At 41.6% G+C, this 6000-nt stretch overlaps 1 protein-coding gene across 2 annotated transcripts in view; it reads left to right on the forward strand.

Annotated features, from left to right (window-relative positions):
* met (MET proto-oncogene, receptor tyrosine kinase) overlaps positions 1 to 6000 on the forward strand; it is a 76414-nt gene that overhangs the window by 38134 nt on the left and 32280 nt on the right. The window lies entirely within an intron of this gene.

Here is a 6000-nt window from a genome sequence, read left to right on the forward strand (position 1 = left end):
TATGTTACAGTAGAACTACCTAGCGCACAACTACGTGAACATTGAGGCAAACAATGAGCATGCCCCTTGTTGCACCTTGTTCAACTCTGGAATTTTCAGACTCTTCCACTGTAAAAACTACGATGTGGTCTCTGGGTGGGAGCTCACCTCACTAGCAATGATCCTCATCATGAAGACTGGCTGAATCGGGTTGTTGACTGGCACAAAATGGGATGGTTTTTTCTCTGCTCCTAGTCGTAATCTATGGATTAATCACAAATACAAACCCATCAGTCATCACAAAAACGTGTAACACAAGCCCTGCTGTTAATAACGTGGCGTCACATGATCTCCTGACTCATCACGGTTACTGCTTGCACATGTTGCATATGAACAGTCCTGGAACTTTTAGATCCCCCTCCAGACAGATCCTACTGTCAACCCTCATCACTGCAACAGCTTGCCCAAGTATCAATACTAGCACCTGGGATAAGAGTTTCTTTCAGTGCTTTTGTTGATTTACAGTTGTTTGGAAAAAGAACTATCCAAATTACTGATACTTTAAAGACAGGCATCTTTCCTTCTATGTTTTTTTTTTTTTCCAGTTTCTTTCTTGCATCTCTTTTTTTCAGCACCTGTTCAAACATCACATAGACATCATAAATTAAGGCACTGGTTTACTCTTTGCGGTTCTCGACATGGAATGGAAATGAAAACATGAATGTGCCAAATTTACTTTACGGTTCTGACTTAATTCTTGAGGCTTCTCATATCAAGCTGTGGGTCTGTTCGGTTAAAACAACATTCATTAGAAATACCGTATGATGAACAGGAGGCAAAATGGGAAAATAAATATTTCAGCACCACACTGTCACATGGATGGTATTGTCATTATACACACTAACGCCTCCAAAAACCATTTAGAAGGCAGAATATTTCTGGACAATGGAAAAGAGCTAAAGTTTCAGACAAACATGAGAAGAAAGGAAATGGAAAATCCACAATCTGATGTGTAGGATCCAGCTGTCACCTCAGACACACAGTAGCAGAAGTAAAGCTTTTAGGATGGTCTGGCTCTCCTCACCTCCGTCAGACCTTATTCTACTTATTGCAGGAAAACGATGCACACACACGTATGCATGCATGTGTGTAGGACGTCATTGCTGTCTCAGACCGGCTGGCTTTTACAGGGACAGCCTGGGGGTGTTTTAAATTATACAACCTGACACACACCAGGCTTTCACCGCGCTGTCTGCAGCCCTTTAACATCGCCGAAATTGATGTAGCTCAATTATAGAAGCCTTAAAAGGTGTTAAATGTATATAAAATGTCATCCAGGTCATAAGTCAAAGGCAGCAGGGCTTGGTTTGAGTTACGAAGACATTTTGAGTTTTCATTAGTGCTCCTGAAAGATCACAGCTATTATCTGGACAAATGGCACCTGTAGCTCATATATTATATTACCTGAGCAGGCGGATCATACATGGACAGAGGAAGGTTTGCATCATCTTTAAAGCTGAATGTTCCCATCTGTCTGTTCATATTAGACTCAAACAGCACTTCTACCTGTAAAAATCACCTTGATATCAAGTTTTGTCTTTGAGTTATTTAAAATAAAATAAAAATTCCACTTCAGTACGATTGGTTTTTACTGCTAAATTCTATGTTTCAGGTATTTGAAGTTGATTTTTTCCTCTACTGCAGAGATTTCAGTTATTCTTTCTTTGGATAATATCGTGATACTTATTTCTAGAAAAATGTTTCTTTAGCTTATTTTGTTAAGATTTTTATTGTTCCTCTCATAAGAATGGATTTTTTTATGACTGGCATTATCTGTTGAGATGGACACTTTTGCTGTGCCTCTGTTTCTGTGACAAAGATTTAAACTTTATGAGAAGATGCAGACTGCTGGATTCATAACACAGACACAACATTCAGAGGGAAAAAGAAACAATATTCCTTTGGCTAGCGTTATGTTGTTCCAGCACAGTTTTTATGTTGAAGCCAGAAAAGACTCAGCACCGTCTGAAGTAATAATACTGGCCACAGAAACGACCCACCATGGCTTCCCTCGATGTGAACACATTGACCTTCTGATCCATTCTTAAAGTGCACTTGGATGAAAGTCTTACAGCTCAAGTTTCATCGCAGTTGCTGCTAAAATGGTAGAACACTTTCTGCTTTAAAAGAAAAGAGAGAAACACAAAGAAATAATTTACCTCTTATCAAATCCTGCTTTACATTAGCTGAACTGAAACGCAGAATGCAAGGACGCAACCAGAGTTACTGAGTTTATTGTTTTGCTGCTCTGCTGTAGCTTATTGTGAAGCAGTTTTTCTCTACAAATACGGCAGATACAAGTATCTACGTTCTGTCAGAGTGAAGCTGACATGTTTCTTTGTGAGTCATAACAAACAAGCTGCTATTTGCATACAGTGAAGGTGTGCTGTTGTCTCATTGTGTGCGATGTTTGCCTTAGGGAGGCGGTTTTAGGACAAGCAGTGCTTTGTAATGATGTTATCTGTCGTCCTGAGGCACACGCTGCTGCAGGTTCAGTCAGGAGATAATAATACGCTCAGTAAACACACACACACAAAACACATTCAAATGGAATACATCTTCCATCCCAAATCTTAGCGACAGAATATCCCCTTATCTCTGATCTGTCTTTTTCCTCTCCCTCGCACACACACATACACAAACACACAGTGCAGTGTCTCATCTTTCAGTTTCCCTTTCCTTGGTCATTGACCTGTGTTCAGGTCAGCAGTTGATGGGTCTCAAGGGAGCTCAGGCTTCATTACACAAAAACAGCATGAGCAGACGCAGCTTTAGGGCTCTGAAATCAGGTTTATGATCCAAAGATTGCTGGTTTCAGTATCGCTGTTCCACCTGGCAAGTATCTGGGCTTGTAGCTACTACCGCTCCTCCCCCTTGTTATCAGCGTATCTTTGATCAATTAGCTTCAAACTGCTCCAGTAGAGCCGCTCTGAGAGAACAGTAGGCACTTGTTGGTGCACATAGATGCTCTCAGGTGGGAACGTGTGCATCTGTATGAGCTGAAGCAGTATGTTTGGTCAGCTCTCTCTGGATAAACAGTTGAAAACCAAAAATAGACTGAGCAAACCAGGGATTTGGGGACCTTAAAAGGTTGCATTATGTCAATAGTCCCTTAACGTATAACATAACAGCAAAGCGTCAGATAGACTCTTATGAATTCTTTACAGAAGACTAAAATTCTATCGCTACGTCAGGACTTTGAAAAAAAGACCGATAACACAGTTAGTTACAGTTTATTCTGAACTGTGCATGAGAGTTACAACCAGGCTTTACAGGTTGTAATTTCACCTGTAATCTTAGATGAGTTAAAGTTTTCTTTATGTGTCACCTGGTGCTACAGCTTTGGAAGCTTACACCAGGGTAGTCAGGGTTCAGTTCACTTTCAAGTTAATAACACATGTTGTGACTGTGAATGGCTCTAAGATGACCGAAAGGCAGCATGTTGATGTGAACCCTTGGCAGTTTGTTTATTTTAAACTGGAAAAACAGCCGGAGAGGAACAGCAAAAGCAAAATTTTGTGCTTTTTAGAGAGAGAGAAAGCATGAAGGAAAAGCCTTGTATGAAATAAGTCTATCATTGCTAATGATTTAGGAAGGATCATGCCCTGTAGGGCCCCAGCTGTCGCCTGTTAAATTCCTTCCAGTAAACGGGATGAGTTAAGGCTCAGCCTGGGAAGGGACAGTATAAGTGTCTTATTGTCTTAACCCCTCAAAATAGAGGCAAGGATCTTTCACAAATGGACATCCCAGAGGTTTCAATCCCCAGCAAACTGCGTAATGTGAGCCAGCCTGTCATGCCTCTGGAGCTCTGTTCATAAACCTAAATGACGGTCATGCGATCACCGTGGTCTCCAAGAAGCCAATGTTGGACAATGATGTTGTGTTCAGTCGGCAAAATCTGTCCTCCAGTCAGACAAGAAACTTTAAGATATTAACACAGAGGAGGTTTAAGAGAGAAGAAAACTGCTAAAAACCAACAGCAGCAGTTCAGTGGTCTCAGCTGGAACTAGAGCATAAAAAAACAGCCAGTGTAGACTTGATATCTCCCTCTCAGATCTCCAGTAAAGCCTGGTCTCAGCCAATCTCAGCTTTCCCACAAACATCAAAGAGATTTTTTTTTTTTTTTACGATCTGTCGTGAAAAGCTGGCATGGTCACAAAGTTGGAGGAGGCAACATACACAAAAAAACAGCAAAAAAAAAGTGATCAGTGTATTTTTACAGAGCTGCAGTGAAGTTCCTTCCCAACACAGAGCTCAGGGAGCGAGCTTCATGATGCCAGTGCTGCTTTGCTGGGCTGCACCATCACTGATAGTCTGGTTTAACTTGAGGCTCCACCGTGGCCAGACACCTGTCGGCTGAATTCACAAATTGGCTTGTTTTGTGTCAGACTCTTCTTCCTATCTCATCCCGGAGGGCCAAATCCTTCCAGCTGACACCTGAATGCCTTGCGAGGCTTCTTTCCTTTCCCATGCCCCCCACAGCTGGGGGGTATCGGAGAGCGGGAAGTGGATGAAAGTGAATGAGTAACATTTTCCCTTCTGTCAAGGTGCTTCAAATCTCCAAGTGCTTTCCCTGGAGCTGTTCATTGACCAAGAGACGAGATTGTGGTTCGAAGTTAATGCGATGAAAGTGACAAAGTCTTTCAGTATAAAACAAGATGGTCGCTATTAAGAAAAACTGTTGTCATCTGAACACATTGCTTCAGTTGAAGGATTATATGATGTGGAATATTCCATTTAGGAATTGATTATCAGAGTAATACCGCTCTGCAGATTGGATGCTTTCTGCTGTGATGTTACATTGAGGTTGTGCTATCGTTGTTGCTTCAGCATGAAATCCCAACCTTTGGACACTTCCTGGGGTTTTCTCGTCTTTTCTGGTCACCCGTCACTATTATCTCTCTTTTGTTGCATGAATGATTTTTAATAGTCAAGCTAATCCAGTTTTTCGAGGAATAGCTTCAGCTCCAGTTCTGTGGGTTTAAAATTATCTACCACATTTGTAGACCCTTTTGTTGCCTCATGGACAAATATTGAAGAGTGGCATTAACATGGAAACAGGATGTAGTAAATTTCCTGGAACTGTACGACTGTTAATATGTCGTTTTATACTGGCATAAATCAGCCACACTCATCAGTCGTACTCAATGATTTCTAACGTTGCCCATAATGACAACATACCCTCAGAGCTATGAAAGAAAGTCCCAGCAGAATTGACAGTCTATAAATTTTACCCAACCTCCATGAGCTCTGTAGTTTTGTTTTATGCACGTCGCAAAAAGACCTAACAGGATGTCATTCTGAAAGCTTGGATTTTTTGAAAATGTGTTACATATGTGGTCATTCCAGTCATAAATGAATCACTTCTTGGAGATTTTGCAGATTTTGGATAAACTTGTGCCAATCTGTTCTGAATCAGAGTCACGAGAAATAAGGGTAAGCAAATATACATAAGGTGCAGTCACAGAAACATCTGATGCAAAAGAAGAAATGAAGAAATAGTCACCTAAAAATTATGCAAAGACACAGCTGAACTGGAGGTTTAAAATCCGAAGTAAATGATCACACAACACAGCATGGTAGGAAACAGTGCAAAACCACAGTGGTATAAATCACTTTAGATTTGACAAGCACTTCTGTACGTGGGAGCTCCGTTATGACTTGGCTTTTTCGCAGTGTGTTACACTAATGATCCATCGGGGACATCGGAGATTTCAGGATCGCTGGTTCTCTCATCACCCCACAGTAAACCTCTCGGCCCGCTCGCTGTCCAGCTTGCCCAGCGATTGTATTTACAGCTGCTCCCAACCTATAGCCCTTCACCTCGTGTCCTTAAATAAGAGGAGACATCGACCGAACAATGAAACTGACTGAGGTTTCCACTAATTCACAGGATATTTTTCCTTTCACTTCACCCGTGGGAGGCAGGCAGGCTGGAGGAGGAGGAGGAGGAGGGGTGGT

The sequence above is a fragment of the Stegastes partitus genome, unplaced genomic scaffold, assembly GCF_000690725.1.
Source record: "Stegastes partitus isolate 25-593 unplaced genomic scaffold, Stegastes_partitus-1.0.2 Scaffold112, whole genome shotgun sequence".
Taxonomy (NCBI): Eukaryota; Metazoa; Chordata; class Actinopteri; family Pomacentridae; genus Stegastes; species Stegastes partitus.